The sequence below is a fragment of the Castor canadensis genome, chromosome 13 (genome assembly GCF_047511655.1).
Source record: "Castor canadensis chromosome 13, mCasCan1.hap1v2, whole genome shotgun sequence".
Classification (NCBI taxonomy): Eukaryota; Metazoa; Chordata; class Mammalia; order Rodentia; family Castoridae; genus Castor; species Castor canadensis.
In genome coordinates, this window is record NC_133398.1 from 16,694,780 (window position 1) to 16,716,366 (window position 21,587).

A 21,587-nucleotide genomic window follows, 5' to 3' on the forward strand; every position below is an offset into this window, starting at 1 on the left:
TAATTAATTAATTCAAGTTCCTACTTACTGCTGTTCATCTTTACTTCTTCAAGTACTCTCCATCAATATTTACCAAACTCTTATTTTAAATTGCCATCGCCCCTCCAGATCTCTCCAAAGCACCCTGCACATGGTGTGTACCATCTTTATAGCTTATAAGTCAGCTGCGAGTTATAAGAGGAAACAAGCTTTTTCAATATCCACTGCTTCAACCAATGATGGTAATTTTATTTGTATATTCTTCTGGGTAGCTCTTGCAGGTCTAGTCCATCAAAATAATACTCTACTCATACATAGACTAGTGCAGAACAATATACTGTTACTACTTGTAGTATATAAATAATACCCAATATTTATTGAGAGATTACCATGTGTCTGATCCTATTCTGAGCACTTTTCATGCATTAATTCACTTAACATTCTGAGAAACTAATGCAGTAGTATAATTACCATATCCATTATGCAAAACTTTAAGTACCTTACATACTTAATTACATCAACATGTCTTTTCTTATCCTTGAAAGTTGCTATGATTTTAGTCTAAGTTCTGTTCACCTCTTGCCTTCTGACTTCCAAGACATCACTTATAAGGCTTACGGAATTATAAAAGCCAAGGTTACCTCAGGCTATTTCTCTGATACTTCCATATTTTATAGAAAAGTAATCAAATTCTTTAGTCTGTCAGTTTTGCCCGGTCTAATCAAACCTCAGTCTGCCTTCATATTTGCTTCCCTTTCTCATTTACCCTATGATCTGAACCATGTGGAAAGTCTACATCTTTAAACAATGTTCTAAGTGTCCTTTCTTCAGCTTGTCCACTGAAGAAAGTGAAAGTTCTGCTAAAGCCCATGTCATACCCAGGTCAAGGCACCTTCATTTCCTCTAAATGATGGAAATAAGCTTCTGGTTGATTTTCTATTTCTGCTTTTCATTCTGTCTTCCTAGAAGTACCCCCAACTGTATCCTAAAAGAATATTGCCTAAAAGTAAACTAAATTATGTCCCTTCCTAGTTCAAATCTATGACTCTTCCCATTATATCAGAACATCACCCAAGCCCATTATTTCCTCTGGAAAGCATCCACATGGTTTGGCACATGTCTTTCACATGACCTCCCCTTCCATGTGCTCCTTCTTGCTTCTTGCTTTCAGCTTCTCTATATCCTGCTGTTTCAAGGTCATAAGCTCCCTCATTACTCATGTATCTTTATTTCAGTAGACTTCTACTTACTCCCCATTCTGGATTTTTGGATATCTCTCTCGCTCTGTTTTTATATCTCTGTTCAAATGTCACCTTTCTAGACAATACTTCCATGACCTTGTTATTTTGATTGACCCCCTGCTCTTCCTTCCTGATTTATCTTTATTAATAGCATTTCTGCCACAAAAATTATAGTATGTCTGTTTGAATTTATATACTTCTTTACACGCTATCTCCTCATAAAATCTAAGCTCCATTAAGTTCAGGGATTTGTACTATTCTGTTCTTTGTTTTTTCTTAACAAATTGTGCTAGGCACATTATAGGCAGAAAATAAATATTTGTTAAAGGAATGAATGGTGTTCTATGGCATTTTTCTCTTCAACCTAAGAAAAACTGTTTTTATGACTGTTTTTTCCCCTTAGTGTATATGATTGACTAGCTGTGCCCTTCAGTTCATGACAAATTATAGGATTTGTCCTTACAAAAACCTGGACATATTTTATTTCCATATGTCCCCATTTGCTCTTCTGCATCATACAAAATTAGTGTAATGGTATTTAGTAAATACCATTTTGTTTATATGACTCTTTGTATTTATGTTGATATAGATCCCTTGAAAAATAACTCAGTTGTATTGGTAAACCTTCACAGCCTCAGTTTCTTCACATGTAAATGGAGTAAAAATACTGCTCAAAGACTTAGAGAAAACATCTCATTTTATAGTTAATACATATTTAAAATTTATGTTAATGAATACATATTTAAAATATGTTAATGAAAACTGTTGATTTTCATTCTGTTTCTTTTGCTTTCCAGACCTACCCATGTTGCTTGTGAACATCTGCCTTGTGGTGCCTCGTGATCTTCTGGTACTCACGACCGGCAACTAACACATTCTACCTATGTAGTGCTCAAAGGATAGACTCTATGTTTTTAGCAATGGACCATGCAATGGATACCTTCTATCTCATCCCTTTATGTTCATTCATTTTCTTACTTTTCTGTATCTTTTTTGGCAGTACTGTGGATGGAACTTGGAGCTTGTCTAGGAAAGTACTCTACTACTTGAGCAATGTCCTCAATCCTTCTTGTTTTCCAAGTAGAGTTTGACACTTTTGTACAGGCTGGCCTTGGAGTGATGATCATCTTATGTCAGACTACTGAAGAGCAGAGATTACTGGTGAACCCACCATACCTGGCCCCCATTTTCTTCATTCTTGAAAACTTCTTTTTAATGTATCTTCAGAGAAATTTATATATATTTCTCCTCTGTCTCACTCTTTCATTTCACTCACATAACTTTTTTTTACTGGGTCCTCATTCCATGTTTCAACATAAAAATATCAATTATTTGTAATTATTTTAAAATGACTTCTTTCCTGAGCACACTCTCCCTCTCCCCAGGTTTTTTATCAAAAGACACTAGAACAATTTCATATTTATTAAACAAGTTTCACTTATCATTCTAAATTACTTTGGAATCAGTGATAATTTCTGATTAACCATCTAGTTTTATAAATATGAGCAATTGGGAAATATCCAAACATTCAAGGTTTGCAGTCATCTGCCAATTACACATCTTTTAGAGGTAATTTTAGTTGCTTACATATATAAACCTGCTAACCTTTCTCTGAAGCCAAATCAATCTGTAGGGAATCCAAGATTTTCTGGAATGGTGCCTGGAATATCATCTCATTTTGGGGTTATTGATCATCTTTCAATACTTACAAGAAGGAGCTCAAAACGTACTTTTTCCAAGACACTGACCTTGATACATTTATATATTTATATACTGCTGTGCTTTACACAAACAACTTACTAAACATTTTCCAGTTCTAAAAAATTTCTCCATCTTTAATTTGTGAAAGAAAAATATGGCTTTTTCTCCTATGGGATTTGCATCAGGAGTAATTTAGCTTAAATATGACTCATGGATGATGTAGGCATGATTATTTCTGACAGTTCAGGAAAACTAACAATTCCAGGCCTACATTAGTTTTACTATAGGACATATTATGTTCTTGGCTTTGGTAGCTCCTTGGTGCATGAGTACTATCCCACAAGTACAACTCAGGAGCCAGTTATTGTCAAAATTTCCTTTGGTCCTATCATTAGAAATGATGTAAATGATATTGAAACATAATAAATATTGTTTGCAACTTCATCTTGTTGAATTGTAACCATGTATTTTTGTTCCATCAGTGATTTCTACCTCCATTAGTGTGTCTCCTTCTATGGGGATACCATATTTTCATTTCTTTTTTGTATTCCAATTCAATTATTTGGCATTCTGCACTCAGTAAGTGATCAATAAGTGCTTGTTAACTGAACTGGCAGGAAATTGAGTCCTTGGCATCTGCCCTTGAAAAAAAGAGACATTTTCAGCCCAGAAAGTGTGAGATCCAGAAGTCCACAGAGAGGGACCATTTGGAACCTTGGTGACTCACATGTTGTCACACTGATCAGAGTCCTGAGGCCTGTGTTTAGGGAATGTAGGAGAAGGATGAATCAACCTCTGATCAAGGACAAATGATTTCAGAGAATCCTCAGAGCACTACACAGAGGAAAATTTCTGCTAGACAGAACTTCAATCTCCAAGGTAATATTGGGCTTCAAAACATACACTTCCCTGTCTGTACACTACAGATCAACTGCCATGGGGAATTCAAATGTGAGAAGATATAACTTTAGAGCAATAGCTGTCATAGGTGACTATTTCTGCTATAAGTTCCAATAGCTCCCATATTCATTATCTGTTATTAAAGTAGGTGTTGGTAAAAAGTTCCATCAATGGAATTTCCACTACTTTATGACCAAAGTAAAATTAGATTTCTAGAGTCTTGAATGGCAGATTGTGGAAAAATATTCTATTTTCAGACCATTCTTCCTGTATAGCCTACATAAACATTTGTTATTAACTTCAGTGATTCTCAAATTTGTACTGAGCTAACCACTTCCATTTTTTTGTTCACAATACTTTTTATGCTTGAAAAACCTTTTATCACTACATTTCTCATATGGTAAAGCTCAATTAATAAACATTCTCAGCTAGAGAGATGACTCAAGTGGTAGAGTGTCTGCCAACCAAGAGGGAAATCCTGAGTTCAAATCTCAGTACCATCAAAAATCTAAAAGCATTCTCTCTATCCTAGGTAGCAGAATATAATGATTGCCACTATGAACCTAAAAGTCAGACATCTGAGATACAAATCCCAGCACTTCTATTCCATTCCCTAACAATGACCTTATGCAAGTAACTTAATACCACTTTGGCTTACTTTTCTGAATGTTGAATGTCATATGGATACTATTTACTGCCCTCAGATATTTCAAGAAATAAAGGATTGAGCATGTATCTTTTTATGTGTACTTAAGTATGTTTGTTTCCATGTAAATGCACATTTGTATATATATAAAAACTTAGAACAGTGTCTGATTCTCACTAAATTTTGAGTATATAATATTATCTCCCTTTAAATTCTTACTCCTTTGAGCTTTCCTGGTTTTCTCATGAACTCATTCTCTCTCAATATTTCTCTCTCTCCTTCTCTCTTTTCCCTCTCCCCTCTTCTCTTTTCCTCCTCTCTCTCCCTCCCTTTTATATTTGTCTCCCTCCTCTCCCTCCTCATATCTCTTGCTCCTATCTCTTTTTATTTGTGATGTGCACAATTTCTCATATACATTATATTGTAGTTTAGCTTTTGGACCATGGAATTGATAAATACTACCCTAGTGAGCTGGACATCGGTGGCTAATGCTGGTAATCCTAGCTATTTGGGATTCTGAGATTGGAAGGATTGCAGTTAGAGGCTAACTCATTCTAAATAGTTCACATGACCCCATCTCAATGATAAAAAGCTGGGTGTGTGGCCAGCAACTGTCATTTCATCTATGGTGGTCGCAAGAGCTTCTAAAGGAAGCATAAATGGGTGGATTGTGGCCCATGACAGCTTTTCCAAAATCAAAACTCTATCTCCAAAGTAGCCAGAGGAAAAGGGGCTAGGAATGGCACAAGTGATAAAAGACCTCCCTAACAAGTACAGAATCTTGAGTTCTAAGCCAGTACCATAGACACACACACACACATATATGGATATGGATATACATATGTATGCATGTATGTATGTATATACCCAGTAGTATTAGTATGAAGACCTCAAAAACAAGTACTCAAAATGAGTACTCACAGAGGTGAACATAGAGTGAACATATGAGAACATAGAGTAGTCAAGTCTTATACTTCTCCCAGTTGTCATCTTCCATGGGCTTTCTTTCTCATTGTCTCAGCCCCTACCAGACCTAGGAGAATGCTTACTTTCTGATGCTATTTTCCAGTAGAGGTCCAGTGATTGTCCTGAGGATAGACTCCACATGTTTCCAAGCCAAGCAATCCTTGTGCAACTGACAGAATATTGATCCACATAGCAATGAGTGGAAAACGAATAATGAAGGACAGAGTGATGAAGGGAATGAATCTCTCTTCTCAGCTTCTGCATCAAATTTTAGCTACTCATATCCAAAACATTATGTTTGTTTTTAAGTTAGCTTAAATCCTGGTACACACATCTTTATCTATTTTTTGTACATATTTCTGTCCCTTTCTTCTTTGAATTGTTCTTTTTTTCCAACTACCTACAAAAAAATGTATCTCGGACATGGGAATATTAGCCACAGATTTGTGTGTTTGAAAATACTGATCAATCAACACGAAGTTTTGAATACATAATAAAGAGGGGAAAATAAAAATGCATTAGAATACCATAGAAAAATACCAAACACTCTCTAGCTTCATAAGGGAAGAGCCAAGAATAAGAATATTTCAAAGGCTTTAGCTTTATGTTGGTATGTACAGGTCATATCAAAGCAACTCACATATTAAATTAAATATCATTTGAGTTTCATAATATACTTGAAAAGTAGGCAAATTTTATATCATTTTCTCTTTCATGGGAACATTAGTGATTAAGGAATGGGCTTAGTGCCCAAAATGATTAGTTAACAGGGAATGGATTTGAACGTAAGTTGTCTGATCTAAATCAAGAATTTACCATTTAACGTACTAACTCACCAATAACTATTACTCTTATATTACCTAAATAATTTCCCACCTGTTTTACAAATGTATTCATAATCCATAGAACTTGAATTTATATGATATAATTTTAACATAATACTCCATTCAAGGTCATATAGTATAGCAATAATAGATAATTATGGAATTTAAAATTTCTCTTGGTGAACCTCAAATATCAAAATGGTTGTCCTTTCTTGAAATCTGTGTAACTATTATCTTCCTTGTTTCATTCTTTCTATCATATCACTGTTCTGAGTAAATTTTAGCCTACTCCAATCTAAATTCATCATAGCATTAGGAGAAAATCCCAGGATTAATACCAAGGCAAGGACTGGCACAGACAAAATTTACCTTATGGAATGGGACTAAGTGATAAAATGAGTGTGGAATGAAAGATTTGTCTTTTGAAGTTAAGGAAAGGAAGATGGCAATCATCTGAAATTTAATCTCTTATTTACACTCCATCAGGTTTCACAACAACTCTGTTGTAAGACAAATGTGTCTGGCATAATTGCTTCATTTTAGAGAAGAAATCAAATCTTGAATATAAAAAGGTAGGCTGTCTTCCTACTGCAAAAATATAAAGACCTGTGTATATGCAAATACAGATTTGTAGGCACATTCTCCATTATACTTCATTTCACTGACTGATCCTCTAGCACACACACACTGGATGTTCAATCAAGACCCAAAACATGTAAGAAGAGGAAACATATTCCCTGCTTGTTTATTTACATTATGATGTATGTAGAGTCCTGAAATTATAGCTTCATTTTATGATTGTGCCAGCCTCCAGTTCCTGGTCTTAATCAAAGGCTGAATGAATGACAGATTGTGGTGGATGGAGAGAGACAGCTACACTCAGGTTGTAGCTCCAGAATTACAACCCCAGAGGTATAACTCTGCTTTGTCATTAATGGGTAGAGGGATGCAGCTGGTCATAGGAGACCTAAAGAATATAAAGTATCCTGGAACTCCCTCCAGCTACCCTCAAGAACTCCACCCTCATGCTAGACCACAGCCTCTTTACTGCAAGTGTTCTCATAATTTGGCAGTCACTTGCCTTTCCTCTGGTTCAGATTTATCATTCAGTCAGGTATCTGACTCCAAAAAGGACTTTGTTTTCAGATAGATTTTCTATATTCTCTCACTAGGAATGAAGACACTATAGTGTTCTGTTCTCATACCTCCTAGAATTATTTTCATCTCATATTTTCTTCCCCCAGTCCTACTGTGCTCCAGTCACACAGTTCAATTGAGCATGTTTATTGGGATATTTTTTACTAACTCTTCCCTTTGTTTGCAATATTTTCTCTCTAAACTTTTATGCAACTTCTTTATTATCAGTTAGGTTTTTGTTTAAATATTACTTTTTCAAAAAATCTTGGTCCATCTTAGATGAAGAATGCAGTTTTACACTGTCTTCAAGAAGATGCCAAAACAGAATTAAACACAGAAGACATTTAACAAGGAAAATGCAAGTGGGAGAAAATGGGGCAGGAACTGGAGAGCAATCTGACAGTAATGTGGTTCTGAGCATGAAGGGAGAAAATGAAGGGAAAATGTTACAAAAAACATTTTAAACTGCATTGTAGTTTCTTCATGACCATATGCAAATCCTTGGGCCAAATTTGTATGCCAGAGGATTCAGTTTATCTCCAAAGAATGGGACTGCCTTCTAATTCTTATCAAGTTCAGTTACTGGCTGTAATAGCTCCTGGAAAGTATGGCCTGGGTTGCAAATGGGTTGACATCATCAGAAAGTGATAGATCCACCCATTTGAAGAGCTGAGTGGCATATTTCATGGTGTCCCATATCCCTTTCTCCACTTTCCATTTCCATTCTTATTTCTCCATTTTATTTTCTTCCTAGTAATATCTTCAATTATATTATTGCTTGAAATTATCACTTGTGTATCTTACTAGGTTGAAAATTCTGTAAAAATGAAACTATTATATATCTTCATACCTAAACTTATGTGCCAGGCACATAGTAGGTGGTCAGTAAATGTACTTGACTTGCAAAATGAATGAGTCAATATTTATAAACAGATCATCAAAGATTCACATGTATTTTGAAAAATAACCATAAAATTATGCTTCCAACTGACTTTCTGTGAGTTATTTCTAGAAATCTTTTTTTTTTCTGATAGGACATTGTAGTACCATTTCTTATCCTCTATGTTTTCCTCTTTTTACTCACTTTCCAATATATTATGAGCTCTACAACTCTTTAACTACTTCTATTCACAAATTATAGCTAAATTTAAACCTCAACTAATAACAGCCAATGAGCCTAGCCTAGTGACAAACTTTGGAAGAGTTTTAACATTTATAAAATGCTTATTTCTAAATGAACAGCATTATAGATCACTCATTCTTAGTACTTAAGTGTGTAGTGGATATTTTCTAGCCCAGTTAATGATCCAGTTCTTTCATTTTGTCCTGAGATTTCACATCCATCCAAACATTTCCAGATATTTCAAAGATTTACATTACTCACAATTTAGATATTAACAAGCTATTATTTGTCTCTATAGGTTTCCAAGCCATTTTGGCTTAGCAGAAAGTGTATATCATTTATTCTTTTTTCTCTGTACTTCTTGTTAATTATTTCTTTTTCACAAGATAAAAACTTTATGAAGTAAGAGACTGGGGCTAGCCTTAAGTTCTGTATTTAATGCTTGATTGGTGTAAAGTAAATGTCAATGAACCTAAATATACATTTTGCAACTAGTATGTGAAAAGCTTTGAATTTTCATCAAAACCTACCTTTTTATTTCATTATGCACATGAAACACTATTTATTTTGCCAATTAGAAGATTCATTTTGGGTTTTGAGGTACACTCTTTTTTTTTTTTTTCAGAGGTCAGAAAGATTTTATTTGCAGAGAATTTAGTTGGAGAAAAGAGAAGAGAAAGACTGCATATTGGAGAATGGAGGGGGACCCGGAAACCAGTGATCCTGTAGGTCAGGGTGGTGAGTGGGTTTTATAGCCTAGTTTGCATTGCCTGAGGGTGGAGATCTTGAGGTACACTCTTAAAGAATCCTTAAACCAGTTTTATTTCCCACTGTTTCATTTACTTAGGTATTTATTTATTTAAAAAATAAAATGAGATCAATAATATATTTTCATTATATGTATCTCTTGTGTTAGGAGCCAGATCATTTTCTCCCTGGAAGACAAATGCAGTCATGACACTCCTTCAATGACTCTTTATTGCCTTTGCCTTTGGAATAAATTCCAAATCCATCACGAGCTTTCATCTTATGCTTTCCCTCCCCCCACTTATACCTCTCTGTTCTCATTTATCTTCATTTTTTTGCACAATGCAGAACTTATGTTTAACACACTGAATTTCCATTTCATCTTTAGCTCTTCCTCTTAGAACATCCCCTGTCTCCACCCTCACTCTCAATCTAGTTTGTTTCTGTCAATACTTCAGGTTTCAATTTAGAAGTCATTCTCTTGGGGAACCTTATTTAGATCTCCCTTTCTCTTAGGCTATATTAGGTGCCCTATCCCAGGCTCCCATCTTGACCTCTTTCACAGAACTAGATATTTCACACAGTGTTGCAATTAATTGACTGTATAGCACAGAAGGTTAGGAATCATTTTGCTTTGTTATACTCTTGGGTCTTACAGAGGGCCTAATAATAAATAGATATTTCTTGAGGAAAGGAGAATGGAAGGAAGGAAGGGAGGGAGGGAGGAAGAAAGGAAGGAAGAAAGAAAGGAAGGAAGGAAGGAAGGAAGGAAGGAAGGAAGGAAGGAAGGAAGGAAGGAAGGAAGGAAGGAAGGAAAGTAAAAAGGAAGGAAAGAAGGAAGGAGGAGGGAGGGAAGGGAAAGAGGGAAAGACAGATGGGAGAAGGAAGGAAGGAAAGATGACAGGCCTGGATATTCATATAATTTATGTAGAATGGATCTGTAATTTGAGTAAATCAGACCCTGCACCTCTTTAGTCTTACTGGCCATAGTCATTCAGTACAATAAAGTAGTCATGTATTTTATATTGATAATGGGTCACTAGCAATTCAGTGTCACATATTTGTCCTTTTGGGATTATAGTACAGAAAAATGTACTACATACTCAAATAATTCATGCTTTAGTCCATAACATACACAACAGAAAAGTCAACTGCTAGAGCTACAAGGAACATCAAGACACTGTGCTCCTGTTGAATGTAGGGATACAGAGATGACTTGAACTGTAGGGACATTTCTTTCACTCATTTAGTCTAACTGCTCTCTTAACGACATTCTCAGGTAGGTACAAATCAAATCCACTGAGTAGACGTGGAATTACATATTTGCTTCAGGAATTCCATATTTGCTATTTCACAATGGGCTTTTCATCCCCTCTCCATAACTTGATTTTAATATACATAAAACTAATGAGTTTAACAAGATGCTTTCTATAGCCTCTGCTGGATCCAATACTTTGTGGCCTCAGGTTTCCAACACCCCATGTGTTCTGGGTGAAGTCAGCTATGTCTCTCTGTAGTTCATGCACCCCTGCTCCATGGTCAGCATTGCCCCAGGACAGTGCATCGTCCTGCATCCCCAAAGTAATGTCAGGCAGCCAAGCAATCTCATTTACCCACAACTATTTCTATCATCAGGACCCTGTATATCCAGTGGCAATTTACCACATGTCGTTAATATGTTTGTTACATTTCATTGGCAGAATATGAAAGTTCATCAGCAGGCCTGCACAAGGGAAAGCATATTGAGATGAGCATTACAGATCTGTCAGGCTAGAGTTTATGGCCTTTCTCAGTACTACACTGTAAGTAAAACAAGCCCTGATTGAGTCAGCAGCCTCCTGGGTGCTCATTTGCCAAAGTGTAGAGAATTTTAATGCTAAGTTTGTCTGCCTGTGTTAGGCAGACAGGGTCGCGGGGAGGAGGGCAGATTGCTTTGGCTTAGGGGTATTATAGACAAGCCTGGAAGTTCCGCAGACACCAAGAGAAGCTTTCAGCGGGTTTGGCCTCTTATCTTCTTATCGTCTTATAGATTTTGGAGGTACAGTGCCCTGGAGTTTTAATACTCAGTCTGCAAATCCTCCTTTTAAAACCAATGCATTGAAATGCATTGGAAAACAGAGAGAGAGAAAAAAAGAAATATTCACGGAGGAATGACACTGCAAAAACAATGAAGGAAGAAAAGGAAGTGAGATTCATTAAAATCCCAGTTACTGAGTGTTATTGATGCAAATATCCTTACACCTTTATTCTTTACAGGCAAATTCCATGATGGATTCAGGCTTCCTCAGGAGAGAATTACATTCTCCAAACAGGACTTTGTAGCTGCTGACACTGTCTAAAAAGATTATAAATCTTTGTAAATCCAAATTAACGCACTGGGAAAATGAATTTGGAAACAAGGTTTCTGTTTCTTCTCTTAGGGGAAACATAAGAAGTAGGAAGGGTGGGGAACTCATTTTTAAGCACAGGAATAGATATGATGCTGTGATTTGGGAAGGGTCAACTATTTTGCAGTTTGCAGCGTAAAGAGATTGCCTTGACTTATACTCAGGTATGATCAACATTAACAGATGACTATCTCATAGTAGCAAAGTCAATCATTACCATTTCTTCTTCCTCAGCAGGAAGGCTTATCCTTGTCTTTTTCTTCAGCAAACATTTAGTATTCTAGGAGCTGGAATCTATTTCTCATTCCAGTGGCGTACAGCTGTGGGTCACCTGGCTAACGCTGGGGCCATTCCACAGTCCAGAGATACAGGGCTGTGGTCATTTGGCATTCCAGCAGCATTCTGAAGCTGCAGGTCATTCATTATGCCAAGGTTAGTTTGTTGGCCTGCGGAGCTGAGAGCTTTATTCTGTGCTAGTTGAGATTGGAAACTGTAAGGAAGATGTAACTCTGCTTGTGTCAGAAGGATAGAGATGGACAAAAAAGAGAGAGAAAACAGAAATTAACTGCAGAGAATTCTTAAGTAGATCTCAGACAGTATGATGGGGGCAGTGTCTGACTCACATAAAGTAAATATGGGGATTTATTTTAACAAAGGAAAGAAAACAAAACAAAATCCAAATCAGATAATAAACAAATTGTACTGATGTTCTTAATTAGAGGAAAAGTGGGATGTGACATACTTATAAGTGTCTAAAGCCAGTCAAAATTGTGCTCAAATTCTGACTCTGTTCCTTAATAATTGCATGACTGTGAGTGATTTATCGATCCTCTCTAAATGTCAATTCCACTTGTGAAATAGGGACAAGATAATCTACATTTTTAAGATAACATCTTCAAAAGTATCTAGCACAGCACCTGACTCAAAGAATATGCTCCATAAAGATTTAGTATTATTATTTATCATTATTTTGTTGATTGGAAGCTACTTGAATAGATAAGGAAAATAGTACCTTTACTTAATTTGTCATTTGTACCTATTCATTCTTTGTCATTCTCTTTTGCCATATGTCAGACACTGTACTAGGCATAGAAACTCTTTTGTTAACTTGCATAGATTTGGTCTTGACTATGCCTAAATGAAAACAGATTCAATTCAATAGGCACTCACTGCAGTGATCCCTGTGGTTAACACAAAAACTAAGGGAGGTTAGTTCTAACCCAGAAATGACCTTGAAACATATTTAGATAACCACATATGCCAAGGAAGAGGAAATATACAAAAAAATCTTCATAACGTGGAATTCAGAGAATGATCAAATAAGATATTGTTCTTAACACGCATATGAAATGCCCATTTTCCAGGTCTGGTAGTTGTAAGCATTATTAAGCCACTGTTAGCATTACCTTGCAAATTAAAGTCCAGCAGAACATGTAGTTGAAGGAATGAAGAGAAAAAGAAAACCTAATATGCATTTCCTTTTCATGTTCCTGAATGTGAATGACATCATTTACCTCTATGCATCTCCCAAGTGAAGCACTAAGTAATGCTTCTAAATAAGACTATCTTGAGACTATTGTTGAGACTATCAAGTCAGCACGAGGAATCTGTGATCCATGTTTTATTTATCTATTTATTTATTTTTAAAATTTATTTATTTTTATTATCCATATGTGCATACAATACTTGGGTCATTTCTCCCCCCTGCCCCCACCCCCTCCCTTACAACCCACCCCGACCCCATACCTCTCCCCCTCACCCCCTCAATACCCAGCAGAAACTATTGCCATTATCTCTAATTTTGTTGAAGAGAGAGTATAAACAATAATAGGAAGGAACAAGGGTTTTTGCTGGTTGAGATAAGGATAGCTATACAGGGAGTTGACTCACATTAATTTCCTGTGCGTGTGGGTTACCTTCTAGGTTAATTCTTCTTGATCTAACCTTTGCTCTAGCTCCTGGTCCCCTTCTCCTATTGGCCTCAGTTGCTTTTAAGGTATCTGCTTTAGTTTCTCTGCATTGAAGGCAACAAATGCTAACTAATTTTTTAGGTGTCTTACCTATCCTCACCCCTCCCTTGTGTGCTCTCGCTGTTATCTTGTGATCAAAGTTCAATCACCTCCCTGTGTTTGCCCTTGATCTAATGTCCGCATATGAGGGAGAACATATGATTTTTGGTCTTTTGGGCCAGGCTAACCTCACTCAGAATGATGTTCTCCAATTCCATCCATTTACCAGTGAATGATAACATTTCGTTCTTCGTGGCTGCATAAAATTCCATTGTGTATAGATACCACATTTTCTTGATCCATTCGTCAGTAGTAGGGCATCTTGGCTGTTTCCATAACTTGGCTATTGTGAATAGTGCTGCAATAAACGTGGATGTGCAGGTGCCTCTGGAGTAACCTGTGTCACAGTCTTTTGGGTATATCCCCAAGAGTAGTATTGCTGGATCAAATGGTAGATCAATGTTTAGCTTTTTAAGTAGCCTCCAAATTTTTTTCCAGCGTGGTTGTACTAGTTTACATTCCCACCAAAGTGTAAGAGGGTTCCTTTTTCCCCGCATCCTCACCAACACCTATTGTTGGTGGTGTTGCTAATAATGGCTATTCTAACAGGGGTGAGGTGGAATCTTAATGTGGTTTTAATTTGCATTTCCTTTATTGCTAGAGATGGTGAGCATTTTTTCATGTATTTTTTGGCCATTTGAATTTCTTCTTCTGAGAAAGTTCTGTTTAGATCACTTTCCCATTTCTTTATTGGTTCATTAGTTTTGGGAGAATTTAGTTTTTTAAATTCCCTATATATTCAGGTTATCAGTTCTTTGTCTGATGTGTAGCTGGCAAATATTTTCTCCCACTCTTTGGGTGGTCTCTTCAGTTTAGAGACCATTTCTTTTGCTGAGTAGAAGCTTTTTAGTTTTATGAAGTCCCATGTATCTATGCTATCTCTTAGTTGCTGTGCTGCTGGGGTTTCGTTGAGAAAGTTCTTACCTATACCTACTAACTCCAGAGTATTTCCTACTCTTTCCTGTACCAACTTTAGAGTTTGGGGTCTGATATTAAGATCCTTGATCCATTTTGAGTTAATATTTGTATAGGGTGATATACATGGATCTAGGTTCAGTTTTTTGCAGACTGCTAACCAGTTTTCCCAGCATTTTTTGTTGAAGAGGCTGTCTTTTCTCCATCATATATTTTTAGCATTTTTGTCAAAGAAAGTTGGTTATAGTTGTGTGGCTTCATATCCATGTCCTCTACTCTGGTCATGTCTGTTTTTGTACCAGTACCATGCTGTTTTTATTGTTATTGCTTTGTAATATAGTTTGAAGTCAGGTATTGTGATACCTCCAGCATTGTTCTTTTGACTGATTGTTGCCTTGGCTATTCAAGGCCTCTTTTGTTTCCATATAAATTTAACGGTAGATTTGTCAATCTCTTTAATGAATGTCATTGGAATTTTGATGGGAATTGCATTAAACATGTAGATTACTTTTGGGAGTATAGACATTTTTACTGTGTTGATTCTACCAATCCATGAGCATGGGAGATCTCTCCACTTGCTATAGTCTTCCTCAATCTCTTTCTTCAGAAGTGTATAGTTTTCCTTGTTAGAGGTCTTTCACATACTTTGTTAGGTTTACACCTAGGTATTTGATATTTTTGAGGCTATTGTAAATGGAATTGTTTTCTTATATCTTTTTCAGTTTGTTCACTATTAGTGTATAGAAATGCTAATGATTTTTCTACTTTGCTATAGCTATTGATGATGTCTAGGAGCTTCTGAGTAGAGTTTTTTGGGTCTTTAAGGTATAGGATCATGTCGTCTGCAAATAGGGATATTTTGACAGTTTCTTTACCTATTTGTATTCCTTTTATTCCTTCTTCTTGCCTAATTGCTCTGGCTAGGAATTCCAGTACTATGTTGAATAGGAGTTGTGATCCATGTTTTAATGGGGGAAAAAAAGGCCAGACAGTCTTTGAAGGGTGGGCAGCCTTAGTGGTGGAGGATGTTATCACAATGACACGGAAGAGCTGTGTGACCTGCTCTACTGCTGAAAGCTGGATACCCGCAAGGAATTCTGAACTGTGCCTCTACCAATATGCTGAGACCAGCCAAAGGAGAAGTCTGTGTATACATGAGGTCACTGACGAGGCTGCAGAGCTGGCTTCAGAGGGTCTTAAGAATGTAGCTTATGAAAGCACTGGGATGCTTGTTAAAGTGGAGCCTCTAATCCTCACCAGGAACAGATCTCTTTGGGGAAATTCTTCATGGCCTCTGAGAAATAAAGGTCAAGGTTTCTGTCATGTGGTTCTCAAGAGAAACAGTTATCAAGTTGAAGAGTAATTCTTAGGGAACATCTTGTGATTCTTGCACACATGTCTTCTGTTCTTATTCTAAAACTTGTGAATGCAAGTCTTAAGGGAAAACACAAGTTTTCTACCAGGTAAACTTACATTTGATGGGAACTATAGCTTATATAATTTGGGAGAGCTCCTTAAAAAAAGAATATAGAACAAATTTAGATAAGAAAGTAATCTTCATTTGAAATTAAGAAAGATATGATACAAGTTATTATGTCCTTCTGCTAACAATGCTGTAAGGTAGACACATATTTCAACAAATCCAAACAAAAGAAAACATAATTTGTTTGACCATATACATCTCTACGTTATTGTTTACATTTTACCTACAGACTTTTGATATTTCCATATGATGATGCTTCATATTATTTTCTATAGATTACAAAGTTAATTCATTTTTATCTCCAGCTAGACTTTTTTTTTTGCAGCACTAAGGTTTGAACTCAGGACCCTACACTTGTTAGGCAGTAGCTTTATGACCTGAGCCACTCCACTAGCCCACTTTCGGATGGGTTTTTTTGAGATAGGGTCTTGTGAACTATTTGTCCATGCTGACCTCGAACTGTGATTCTCCTGATCTCTGCCTCCTGAGTAGTCAGGATTATAGGGGAGTGCTACCAGCACCTTGCTTCCATGAGATATTTTAATCAATGATTTGAAAAAGTTCTATTTATCATCACAGTTTATTATTGGAAACTAAGGAGTACATGCATAACATTGACATAATTTTAGAAAAAAGGTATCAAATTTTCTTAGAAATATTTTTCTTACAGAAAAATGAAACCCTCCAAGCATTATTTGAAAAAAGTAGGAGGTGGGAGAGGGGCAATGAGAAACTATATACCATAAAGAGAGTGAATTTGTACAAAGTACACTTGTACACATGTATGGAATTACTAGAGTAAAGCATTGCTAACATATGCTAATTCAAAAATAGAAAAATATATTAAAATGTTTTCCTTAAAAACATTAAAATCTCAGGGAGTGTCAAGGTGTTTGATGCAGCAAGTTATTAACTTACATACATATTATTATTACCTACACATTTTGCAATGATAATATGAGTTTTTGATCAATTTCTACATAATATTTATATATTTTTGTTTTTTATGCTCACCTGTGGATATCTATAGCTCATGGAAAATCAGTATGATCTGAAGAACACATAAACAAGATTGGTGAAGGTGATTTTGATCATGAACGAAATAAACAATGGCATATTTTCAAAAGCATAGAGTCAAGAAATATAGCTTAGAAAAAATACAAGGAACAAGCAGGGAAAAATTGGGTGAGGAGACAAAAAGGATGTCCCACAACCAGGAAGGCAGGATGGAAATGTGTGTTAAATGTTGGTAGTTGGCTGGAGACATATAATCATACTATTAATTTTTAGAAATAGATGTCTCTTGATTTATCACTAAATCATTAGCACTGGAGTCAGTGAGATGTCCATTTGCCCCTTAGCTCTCCACTGTAAGTCTGTAAAAATCTTTTAATAATAATTAACTAGACACAGGAGTGATGAAAAACTACATAAAAGTTCACCCCTTCAAACCTCCCAAGTTACATTCCCAACTAAAATCTTTTAAACTGAATTCCCAAATGTGTGCACCACTGGTCACAAGATAAAGTATAATGTGTAATAAGGAAAGGGAGAGTAAAGTGAGACAGGGTATTCTTAAGCAATTACATAGGATATTTTCCTTATGAAAATTTTGAAGAAAACCTTCAAACTAACACCCACATGACCATGTTGCTAAGGCAACGCCACAGGGTCCTGAAGCTTTAACTTCATTGCCTCCTGGTACATCTGCTTGTGTTCTAGAGAAGACAAGCAATGAACATGTCAGCAACACAACAGATAGCCAATTGAAGGTAGTTATTGTAATAGGATATTATGTGAAGAAAATGAAATATTTTTTATGGTAAAGAGTGACTGCAGGTCCAGAGGGGCAATGTAGAGGTGGGTACAGGGAAATCCTCTCTGAGGATGCCCACTAGGAACTGAGCTTTGCTATAGGAGCATTGCACACACTGACACGAGCAGACTGGACCGGGTTGGTGTGGCCAGTGCAGGCTCCTATAGCCAACTAGTGTGTCAGTGCTGGAGTAATAGAACAGACAACTTAAACTGCGTTAAAATTCTTTCTTATGAGTCTGGGATTTCATGGGAGGCATCAATTAAATTATTTTTGCAATACAAAAACTGAGACACCAGGTGCCGGAGGCTTACACCTGAAATCCTAGCTACTCAGGAAGCAGAGACCAAGAGGATCACAGTTCGAAGGCAGCCTGGGAAAGTAGTTTGCAAAACTCTATCTTTAAAAAAATCCCATCTTAAAACAAAGGGGGACTGGTGAAGTGGCAGGAGGTATAGACCCTGAGTTCAAGTCCTAGTACTGCAAAAAAAAAAAAGAAACTGAGGCAGCTCTTACTGCTAAGTCCATGGTAATTGGTAATTAAGAGTTATTTCTTTTTAGTCATCAAAAAACCAAAAGCTGAGCAGTCAATTTGACAGCCAAACTTCAGTTTCACTTTTTCAAGATTATCACAATGATTATAATAATCAGTTTCAGAACCATAAAATCATTACAATAAATAGTGCTCTGAAGCTCTGAGATCGATCAGGTAATTCTCTGGATTATTTTGATTGCATGTCTCTATCAGACATGCAATTAATTAATCAATTAATCAGTCACCAATTCAAACATTCAGAGAGAGAGAGGATGGATATTCAATATAGACTTATTTGTTTATCTATTAGGCCAAAATTTTATATGCATTGCAAAAAATATATAAAGAATGTACATTTTAAAAGATGTACTAAAAATAAATGAGAACAGAAGTCCCCAAATTTTCCTTCCGTACTGCAATGAATCACTGTGATATACTTCAATGTAGCTTTGTTTCTCTTTGGAGACAATGGATTTAGTCTATTACTTGTAGTTTATATCTAGATAAATTGAGGCCAGAGGGAAAGAAGTTATACAAATAACAAGTAAGTTAAAGATAAACTTAGTTTTATATGTAGGCAAAGTCTTTTCAACTATGTCTGTGATTTACTAAAATTAACAATTTTTCGTATGTCTCCATTTATTCTTTGTAATCCTTTTCCTTACTCCTGAGTGATGTGTGCTTTGCTTCTGATATCCTCTCAAGCGTGAGCAATCCAGGATCAGCAAACCTCTGTCACCAGATTCAGCAAAGAGTAACCTCCCTATAATAGTCTATAGGCATATGATCTCAATCCGTTTCTCTCAAGGATTCCCAGAACAGACACAAGCTCTCAGCCTGCTTATGAATGCAGCACCACACTTCTCAATAGCATTTTATGACACATTTCTCAAATCAAATTTAAAAGCATAACTGAATGGAATTAAATTAATGCTGTCTGGTAATGTCAGCAGCACTAGAGCTGCAACAGGCTGGCTTAATTTCTAAACCTCCAAAAGCTTCATGATACATATTCAGTCACAAGTACTGAGAGAATTTATCTACAGCATGTGTGTGTGTGTGTGTGTGTGTGTGTGTGTGTGTGTGTGGTAGGTGGGGGACTTGTGGGCAACTGCCCAGGCTTTGAGAGCATAAAAGCAATTACAGACACTTAATAATCATACATGCCCCATGATCTTGGTATGTTTAACTTGACATTTGTATATCTCTTCATGTTTCACATAGTATATTTAGCTTCATTATATCATTTCACCAACATACTCACTCATTGAGAAAAGTGTTCATAATTTTATAGTCTTGAACCTAGGTTTCTTCACTCCAAATTCAGCATTCTTTCTACCCCTTGAGTTTAATAATAATAATACTTATCTTTTACAAGTTTCTACAACTTCCCTGTGCTAAATCCAATATTCCATTTGTAATCCCCACCAAAATTGACTTAACATTGACTTAATTATCAGTTTCTCATTATTGAAATGTGTTTGCTTCATTTGATTGCAAGATACATATTCTTTATTTTTTTTTCTTATCTCATGGGATTTCATAGTGTCTGTTTCTGGGTTCTTTTATTTTATTTCTTAACACTGACTGTCCCAAGGCTTCTTTCTCTATCTATAATCATTTCCTTGGTGATGTCAACCAGCACAAGGCTTTTAGTGCTGCTTTACAGTAGTGACTTCTAAATTTACATCTCTAGTCAAGATGTCTCTCCCAAGTTTCAGTTGCTTGTCTGTAACACTACCAAGCATTTCCACATGGATCTATAATAGGCATGTATGAACGTGTGAGCAGTATCACTGCTTCATTCCTACGAGACTTGTTTCCTAAAGTCATATGCATATTTGCAAATATAAACTCCATTGTTTCATTTGTCAGACACAATACATGTACTAAGCTTGTATCCTTGTGTAGTATACTTTCTTTTTTAAATTACAAATCTCTGTAGCTAATGAATTTCAATTTATCTTTAAAATATTCCCAGAACCTGACCACCACCTGCCTATCCACAACTACCACCTTATTTCTGGGTGTCAACAATTTTTGACACAGTATCCAGAGAATTCCTTTCTGAAGATGAGTCAGGTAAAACACTCCTTCAAACCATGTCCATTGTATTTAGAGTGATAACCAAAGTCTTTACAGTGGTTTTTCTGGTGTCACTCTTTCTTTCTATCTCTGGAATTGCTTCTAGGACTCTCCCAGTAACCTGCTCTAATTCAGTCACCCTGGCTTTCTTGCTGTTTTAAAAATCACTGGACATACTCTTCGTTGAGGAAATATGAATGTACTATTTTAATTTAATTGTTTTAAAGATATTTCCCATGTGTATGTGAAAACTTGCTACATCCCTTTCTTCAACCTTACGAACTTCTCAGACATGCCCTTGTCACTGTAGTTTAGATTCAATCACCTCCTCTCTGACACATACTTTATCTCACACCCTATTTTTGCTATGGTGTTGTTATTATACCATATAGCATGAGTCACTTTTTTCTATTCTATTTTGTTTTTCATGTTCTGTCTCTCCCCCAACAGGTTATAATCTCAATTGGGGCAGGCAAATTTTAAGTACTGGGCTCCCAAGTGCTTGCAAAGTCTACAGCACATGGGAAGTATATGAAACAAATTTCTGATTGCATGTATAAATCTTCTGTTCTGTGTTGTGACTTTGTTGCCAAATTTCATTCACACACATTAATTTATATTGAGTTTCATAAGCAATCTTAGGGAAAAAAAGCTTAGGCACTTTCCCATTTAATAAAATGAGACTTCTGAGACTCAGTGAATTAAGTGACTTTGCCAAATTCACTCAGATATTAGAGGAAAAAACCTAGATTAAGCTCTCAATTTCTACATTCCTAAACTGTTCCTCTTTCACTATCTAATGATTTCTGCCACAAGGACTGTGGATGTGCATGACAATATGGGGTAAGGCTTAGCAGGCAAATTTTACTAGTTGACTGCTCAGGTGCAATTTCTAGTTGCATCTATTTCTGCATTGATTATTTAAACATCCTTCTCTTCTATAAAAAGGATATAATCACAATCTTAAAAAACAAGTTGTTGGAAATTTTTAATGAGATACATACATTTAAAATGTATGGCATATAAACAAACA